This window comes from Mirounga leonina, unplaced genomic scaffold, assembly GCF_011800145.1.
Source record: "Mirounga leonina isolate KUSES-001 unplaced genomic scaffold, KU_Mleo_1.0 Mir_115, whole genome shotgun sequence".
Taxonomy (NCBI): domain Eukaryota; kingdom Metazoa; phylum Chordata; class Mammalia; order Carnivora; family Phocidae; genus Mirounga; species Mirounga leonina.
The window spans coordinates 25,727,676-25,736,379 of record NW_023270268.1 but is presented as its reverse complement, the minus strand read 5'-3'; positions in this window follow the sequence as shown (position 1 = coordinate 25,736,379).

Genomic DNA, 8,704 nt, shown 5'->3' with positions numbered 1-8,704 from the left:
CTATTTTCAAGTGAATCCTACAGAAGTATTGACATTTGACTCTAGTTTGTTTTATCTCATTAAATTATCCACATTTATATGCAGTAAGCAGGGGCATCAGGGTGATGATGCCATCCCATTTTACCAATAAGGGAAATGAGACTGCGTGGTTAGGTGGCTTGCCCAGGCGCACATGACTGGGAGTGACAAAGCTAGAACTATGGGACTGGGACTTGGTCTCCTTCCTCTCCTTTTAGAGGGCTTTCTGCCCCACAGACTCATCCTTGAGCTTGTTCCAAAATCCTTCCCACCATTAACAGGGTAGACTGGCCGCCATTTTTTTTTTTTTTTTTTAAGAGAGAGACTCATTTCACCAGAATAGCCCATTGCCAGAGCATTCCAGTTAGTGAGATTTTTTTAAAAATCCAACTAAGCCTCTCTGTTCTTAGGGACTGTAGGAGCCTAGAGAGAAGAAACAAAGAATAAGACAAGTTTAGTTGGCTGTGTAGTAGGATGGAGAGAACAGGGTCCTGGCACAGAGAGACCTAAATCATCCCTGTTCTACAGCTTGCTTCCTGCATGACTCACCATCCCTCCATGCCCTGCTCTCCTGATCTGTCAAGTGGGTAGGACTACCTAACTGACCATCCCTTTTGGCATGACCATTCTGCAATTTCCTGATGGAACAAATGGGCCTTAGAGATCGGCGGGGGGTGGGGGGAGAATGGATTCCGATGAGAGATGACTAAGGAGGGTCTTAGCTGTCTTCAGATCTTTGATTCACTGTTGCAGTTGCCCTTGTTTGCATCTCCAGTGTCGACAGAAGAAGAAGAAACTGCCTTGGACTGAAGCAAGGGAAAAGTTTGGTTTGACGTAGAGGACTTTTGCACCGTAGTGCTGATTAAATTCTGGAGCTGGGGCTCAGGAGAAATGGTGGATTCACCATTAATAAGAAAGAAAACTGACAACATTCGCCTGTTGGGGCTTAAGGTGGGCCGGACTGGGACAGCGGCTGAATGGATAGCTCCCCGGCTTCGTGAGAAGTTAGAGTTGTCGGTGGTTAGTAACTTAGGCATTTCGTGGAGCCAGAAACCGGCAAGCCTGCCAGTTGTCCTTCCTTCCAAGATGATTTTCTTGTTCTTTTTGTTGAAGAATCAACAAGAGCGGAGGTACCCAGAAAGGTTCACAGAGCTTCATCGCAGGAAGCATTTTAATACTCACCCCGATAAGTGAAATCTGTTTCTCACCTTCATTAAGCGTTTATATTATTTAGAGGCAGCAGAAAAAATCCCAAGCCACACTGAACTCGTGAGCAGCACATTTAAATACAGAAGTATTTTTTACTAAAGACTGCATTCGTTACAGGGTGGAAAGCCTGCTTTCTTTTACCAGTCAACCAGCGTGGGATCCATGTCTTTAAATTGTCTCTGGATTGAATGCATCCCTTTACTCCATTTCTTTCCTTTTTTTTTCCTTTTAAGATTTATTTATTTATTTGTTTGTTTGAGAGAGAGCGAGTGCACAAGTTGGGGAGGGGCAGAGGGTGAGGGAGACTCCCCACTGAGGATGGAGCCTGACGTGGGGCTAGATCTCACAACCCTGAGATCATGACCTGAGCTGAATCCAAGAGTTGGACCCTCAACCAACCGCGCCACCGAGGCGCCCCCACCCCAACCTTCACTCCATTTCTAAGAGACAGTCCCCACTGTGGACAGCCGTGGCTATAATTGTCAGCATCGCCATAAAAAATCTTTTGGGGCAAAACTTAGGCTCTGTCCTTCCGACCCAAGACACAGAGTTGTGGTCGCAGAACCACATGCCTTACCCATGGTACCTCCCCACCAGCCACTTCTGTTTGCCAACAACTCCCTCCCTCCAGAAATTAAAGACATATTCTTTGGGTCTTAAGGAAACTGTCAAGACTTACGTTTTAGTAACTTTGTAGAATAGTCATTCAGATCCTTAAAACTAATCTGTGACAGAGAGAGGTGCTAGAAAAGTTTTTGAGCAATGGCAGTCTCACTGGGGTATTTATTATTCTGAAGAAATAACTTCTAATAAGGACAGTACTCCTCAGTTTCCGGTGTGGCTGGTCGCTGAAATACTCCCTCACTCTCCAGTCAGTTGCAAACTCCAGTCTGTGCTCCTAAGTGACTCTCAAGGCTGTCCCCTTCCTTCCTGCTCCACTGAGGTGCAAAATCCACACTGCCACCTGGACTGAAACACTGGGCTCACTTACACCTCGGCCCCTCCCTGGACGCCCTGCACAACTTTCTCCTCCAGCAGCCAGAGAGACCTTTTAAAAATACAAATTTAATGTCATTTCCCTACTTAAAACTGATCAACGGCCCCCCATTACTCCTGCCTCAGGCCCTGGCCCATCCATCTCTGCTCTCCTCGCTGCTACTCCCCACCCCTACACACACACACACACACACACACACACACATTCTGCAAGCCCACTTTCATAGATTTCTTTCAGTTACTTGAACAGAAGCTTTCTTCAGAGCCTGCCCTCAAATTCTTCCTTTTCAGTCTTGCTTCCCCATTGCTAACATTTACATAGCACTTATGGTGCGCCACATGTCCTCGAAGCACTTTGCATGTATTCATTTAATTCTCACAACTTTTCTCTCCATTTTACAGACAAGGTGACCGAGGCACAGAGGCCACACGCCGGTGAGTGGCAGAGTCAGGATTACAGCCGGGCAGCGTGGCTCCAGAGTCCATGCTCTGAGCTGCGAGGCCCACTGCCCCGCCGTGGACCGCTCCCCTGACGGCTGGTGGCTCAGCAAGCCTTCCCTGAGCACGTTCCCGCTCCCTGCCCAGGCCTTCCTGGCAGCCGGCCCTTCTCCACGCAGCCCCCCAGTTACAGAGCCTGGTGCCGTCACCTAGCGTGTGCTGGGAGCCCCGAGGGAGCCAGGACTAGGTCTGGCCCGTTCATTGCGGTCTTCCCAGCACCTGGCACGGTGGTGTAGGAGTTAAAAACTCCGGATGTCTATGGAGACCCAGCTGATCCCTCGTGCCCGTAGAAACGCACAGGCCGGCCACGGCGCCGGCCACCTCTGCAGGGAAACGCCACAGCCCACCGTCTTGCAGGGGCTGGGGCAGCAAGCACCTGCCGGGTTCGGAGAGCAGCTCTCTGCAACCCGGGGTAGTCTTCTTAACTGGCCACAGAAACAATCGCGCTCAACAGGAACCTGTGATACCCATTCGCTTTGCCTCCTTCTCTGGCCAGTCACCTCAGAAATCCCAGCCAAAGGCTTGTTGGGTCTCGTCCTTAGATCTACTGTCCACCTACTTCCCGGTGCCAAACTCTGGGGACCGGGTCCAGGAAAGGCCGACCCTGCCGGGAGGCTGCACAACTCATTTGGGCAGGTCTACAAGCAGGCAGAGTGCGCGTCACCAGGGGCCACCGTGCGCGTCACCAGGGGCCACTGTGCAGCGCCCACGGAGTGGCTGCAGTACGTCTGCAGGGCTGTTGGAGCCGGAGCCGCTGGGACAGCTGGGGAGTCAGAGCTGAGCCACCGCCAGGCCGCTGCCGACACGCAGTCCTCCTTTGTCCTGCCCCTCTCATCCACCCCTGCACCAGTACGTCTTACTCCCAGCAGCTGCTCTTGGCCTCCTCGCGGTGGGAGCCCAGACCGTGCTGTCCCCCGGGGTCCCTCCCAGGGTCAGCGAGACCCCGCACAACTCAAATAGGTTGCCTGAGTGATGAGTTTTGGGTGAAGACGAACCTCCTAACTGCTACATCCGAGGGCCATGCCCCAAAGCGAACCGGCCATGATGAATATGCTTAGAGTACTGATAAAATGTGCCCCATAAGAAATGAATTAGAACGTCTCATCCTCGTGTTTTCTTTTTTTTTTTTTTTTAAAGATTTTATTTATTTTTTTGATAGAGAGCACAAGTAGGCAGAGAGGCAGGCAGAGGGAGAGAGAGAGAAACAGACTCACTGCTGAGCAGGGAGCCCAACGTGGGGCTCGATCCCAGGACCCTGGGATCACGACCTGAGCCGAAGGCAGACGCCCAACGACTGAGCCACCCAGGTGCCCCTCATCCTCGTGTTTTCTTGAAGCTGGTCCCACCAAGCATAACTCCAGTGAAGTATAATCAGTTTAGAGATGTGAAAAAATTCAGACAAGGACTGGACTAACGGTGGCCGTCTTGTTACTAATAAACCACTAACAAATAGGGGGGCCCGCGTGGCGCAGTCAGTTAAGCGTCCGGACTCTTGCTTTCCGAAAGCTCAGGTCGTGATCTCGGGGGTGCGAGGTGGAGCCCTGCATTGGCCTCTGCGCTCAGCGTGGAGCCTGCTGGAGATTCTCTCCTTCTGCCTCTGCCCTTCCCCTGCTCATGCACTCTCGGAATAAATAAATAAAATCTTTTTAAAAAAACCACTAACAAATACATTAAGACATTATAAACTAAATTATTAAAGTATTTCTGTTAGGATGGCTATGCTGTGCTTCCATGACAGATAAACCTCACATTCCCAGTGGTTTAGCATATAGCTCATTTTGTTGCACCCTCATGTCGTGGTCCTTCTTGAACTCTGCCAAGGGTGTTGGGGAAGAGAGCGCAGAGGTAGCATGCGGTGCTTTGTAAAGTTCGGTCCCACCTGCTCCTGTCCCGTTGGCCAGAACCCAGTCACAGGGCCCCAGACTGCTAGAGGGGCCAGAAGTAGAGGAGCGGGTGGGCACTGGCTGATCACTGACCGCCTCTGCCACGTGTGTTACCTGGCAGCATTAGGATTACCTGCCCCCCAACACCAAGCCCTTTGCGTACATCGTTTGCATCCAAAAATCTGATGAGGTGGGTATCAGCCCCATTTCATACATGGGGACACTGGTACTTGGAGATGTGAAGAAATTAACTTGCGATTACCTGCACAGGTTAGCATCCTAACCAGCTGATACCCAAACCCTCTGGGCTTTTTCTACTGCACGGAGCCTAGTATCAAACAGGCTCCTGCTTCCTTAACATGGGTGTCCTCTGGCTCTTCATGTGTCAGTTCCTTGACCTTGTGCCCAGGTGCACTTGAGAGCACTACACCTGCATCTCATGAAGCAGAATAAGATTTCCTCCCCATGCACTCCCCTCCCCTGAGCCCCTCTGGAGGTGGTGAGGAGGTCTTGGAAATACTTTCCTAGCCAGAGACTCAGAATTCAGCCACAGCTTCAGAAGAACTTTTGTTCCTGGGGGAAATATTTTCTTCCCTCTCCAAAAACCTCTTTCTACAGGCGAACGATTGAGCCAAAGAACGACCAGAAACCTCTATAGCAGTCGCTCAGTCCCTCCCGTGAGGCTGGATGCAGCCTCCCCTGATGGCAGTACCTCTGACTCCCCAGAATGCCCCAGGGGGCTGCATGGTGGTGGCGGCAGGACCATCGAAGTCACTTAGGTCCCCACTTAAGTCAGCTAATCACACCCAGAACTCCCCATTCCTTCCAGACCTGCTGACAGGTGCAGCCCCAAAGACTGACTGCGTGCACAAACCTAGAGCCAAACATTACAAGACTCTACAGATTCTCTTGGTCATGGGGCCTTGTCAGTGCCAACAATGGCCTTTTACCCCATAGGCCACCACAGGAGAATACAATTTCCTTCAGGAATCCCGCCACTTGAAATGCACATGTAGGATGCTGGGATTGTTAGGGCCCTGGTTACCTACCTTTTGGAAAAAGCATTTCATTTCACAAGGGACAAGCTGTGAGTCAACTCATAGCAACCCTGTGGCCAGTGGCTCTCAGCCTTGGCTGTACCTGGAATCCCCGGGGGGCTTACAAACCTGGTGCCTGGGCCACTCCCTAGAGTGACCACTCTAGTCTTGGATGAGACCCAGGTAGCAGGAATGTTTAAAGCTCCCCCGGTTATTCTAAGGCCAGCCAATTTCAGAACCACCTCAGGTAGATTGATATTTTGCCAGATAGCAGGAAGGTGCGGAGAAGTGGGAAAAAAGCAAGACCTTCAGGAATTACTTGTTAGCCTGGCGTTGGGGTCAAACTCCCAGAGGAATTCAAATTAGCTACAGTCACCTTTAATTTTTTTCCCCATAACACAGGCAGCCAACATAAATGTCATTTAATTATTGAAAAATGTACCCACTGCTGAGTGATGTAGGCCATCCACCTGAAGACTGCAGCCTGGGACCAAATGCTTTACAAAGTTGTAAGAGATGGGCATTGTTTTTGTCCCAGGCTCTGCTAACTAGCATTATTTTTAAAAAGCCATGATCCTCTAAGATATAGCCTAAGAGATAATTTTTTAAATCAATGCTGTATAGATATTCTTGAGTAAAACTGTGGAAAATGTCAATTTTAAATAGTTGTCTTCTCTTTGAACAGAGCCTTCAACCTTTTTAGGGAAGCTCTAGGGCTGGGTGGGGGCAAGTTTGCTCAAAAATCAAGAGACAGGGGGCGCAGAGCAAGATGGCGGAGGAGTAGGAGACCTGGATTTCGTCTCCTCTCAGGAATTCAGCTGGATAGGGATCAAACCATTCTGAACACCTACAAACTCAACAGGAGATTGAAGAAAAGAAGAGCAACAACTCTCTCATCAGAAAAGCGACCACTTTCTGGAAGGTAGGACGTGCGGAGAAGTGAATCCGCGGCGATATTCGGGAGGATAGATGGCGGGAGAGGGGCCTCCGTCGGCCGCTTCTGGCAAGTGATAGAACCACGGAGCACAAAATCGGAACTTTTAAGTCTGCTCCGCCGAGGGACGTCACTCTGGTGGCTAAGCGGGGGGTGGAACCCTCCGGGACAGTGTGGTCTCAGGACCCTCGGGGTCACAGAAAGACCGGGGGTGCCTGAGTGTGGCCGAGCTCCCAGGTATCGGAGCAGGGAAGCCGGCTGCAGAGGCGGAGCCCAGGCGCGGGCTCTCAGCTCGGGGTGGCCCTAAACCGTGATCCGCCGCACAGTCGGGCCCCTGCTCCTCCAGCAGGGACCCAACAAGCGGCAGATCCGGGGAGACTCCCCTTCCTCCCCCGGGAGGAGCCGCGCGGGAGGGCACCGCAGGGGTCTGCTGGGTTTGGAGACTCCACCCGGGGTCGGGTGCCAGAGAGAGAGGCGCGCGGTCACAGGCCGGGGGAGCACGGAGTGCGGCCGGAGACCAGGGAGACGGGAGTGACTGACGGCTTTTCTCTGGGGGCTCATTGAGGAGCGGGCTCCGAGTTCTCGGCTCCTCCGGGGCGGAGAGTGGGAGGCCGCCATTTTCACTCTCCGCCTCCAAAGCTGTACGGAAAGCTCGCAGGGAACAAAAGGCCCGGAGAGCAAACCCGAGCAGATTCCTTAGCCGGGAGGGGGCAAGGGCGGGGCAATTCCGCCTCCGGCAGAGACATTTGGAAACCACGGCAACAGGCCCCTCCCCAGAAGATCAGCGAGAACAGCCAGCCAAGACCAAGTTTACTGATCAATGAGAACGGCAGAACTCCAGCGCTAGGGGAATACTACACATAGAATTCATGGCTTTTTTACCATGATTCTTTAGTCTTTCAAAGTTAATTTTTTTTTAACTTTTTTTCTTTTTTTTTTAAATTTTTCTTTTTCCCTTTTTTAACCAACATCTTATCAATCCCTTTTTTAAAAAACATTTTTATTTTTCATTTTTAGAGTCATATTCTATCCCTTCATAGTAGTTACCCATATTTTTGGCATATATATATAAGTTGTTCTCTCTTTAAAATTTTGAGATAGTTTCTTCTAACAGATCAAAATATACCCTAAATCTCTACTATATGGTTTTTCTACTCCCCTGCCTGATCACATTCTCTCCCTTTTTTTTCTTTTTTCTTTTTTTAAATCCTCTTCTTTCTTTTTTCAAACAACTTCTTATCAATTCCTTTTATAAAATTTTTTATAATTTCCATCTTTACAGTCATATTCCATCCCTTCATCATATCAACCCTTATTTTTGTACATATATAAGTTTTTCTTTCTTTAAAATTTTGGGAGGCAGACCAAAATACACCCCAAATCTAGTGTGTGGCACTGATCTATATACCAGCCTGTTCATATTTGATCACATTCTGTTTTTTGTTGTTGTTGTTTTGTTTTGTTTGTTTTTGTTTGTTTTTATCTTTATCTTTTTCTTTTTTCTCTCTTTCCCTTTCTTTCCCACTGCTTCAGGTCTTTTCTGATTTGTTTAGAGTATATTTTCTGGGGACGTTGTTACTCTGCTAGCATTTTGTTCTCTCATTAATCTATTCTCCTCTGCACAAAATGACAAGATGGAAAAAATCACCTCAGCAAAAAGAACAAGAGGTAGTACCAACTGCCAGGGACCTACTCAATACGGACATTAGTACGATGTCAGATCTAGAGTTCAGAATCATCACTTTAAAGATACTAGCTGGGCTTGAAAAAAATATGGAAGTTATTAGAGAAACCCTTTCTGGAGAAGTAAAAAAACTAAAATCTAACCAAGTAGAAATCAAAAAGGCTATTAATGAGGTGCAATCAAATATGGGGGCGCTAACTGCTAGGATAAATGAGGCAGAAGAGAGAATCAGTGATATAGAAGACCAAATGATGGAAAATAAAGAAGCTGAGAAAAAGAGAGATAAACAACTACTGGATCATGAGGGCAGAATTCGAGAGATAAGCGATACCATAAGACGAAACAACATTAGAATAATTGGGATCCCAGAAGAAGAAGAAAGAGAGAGGGGGGCAGAAGGTATAATGGAGCAAATTATAGCAGAGAACTTCCCTAATTTGGGGAA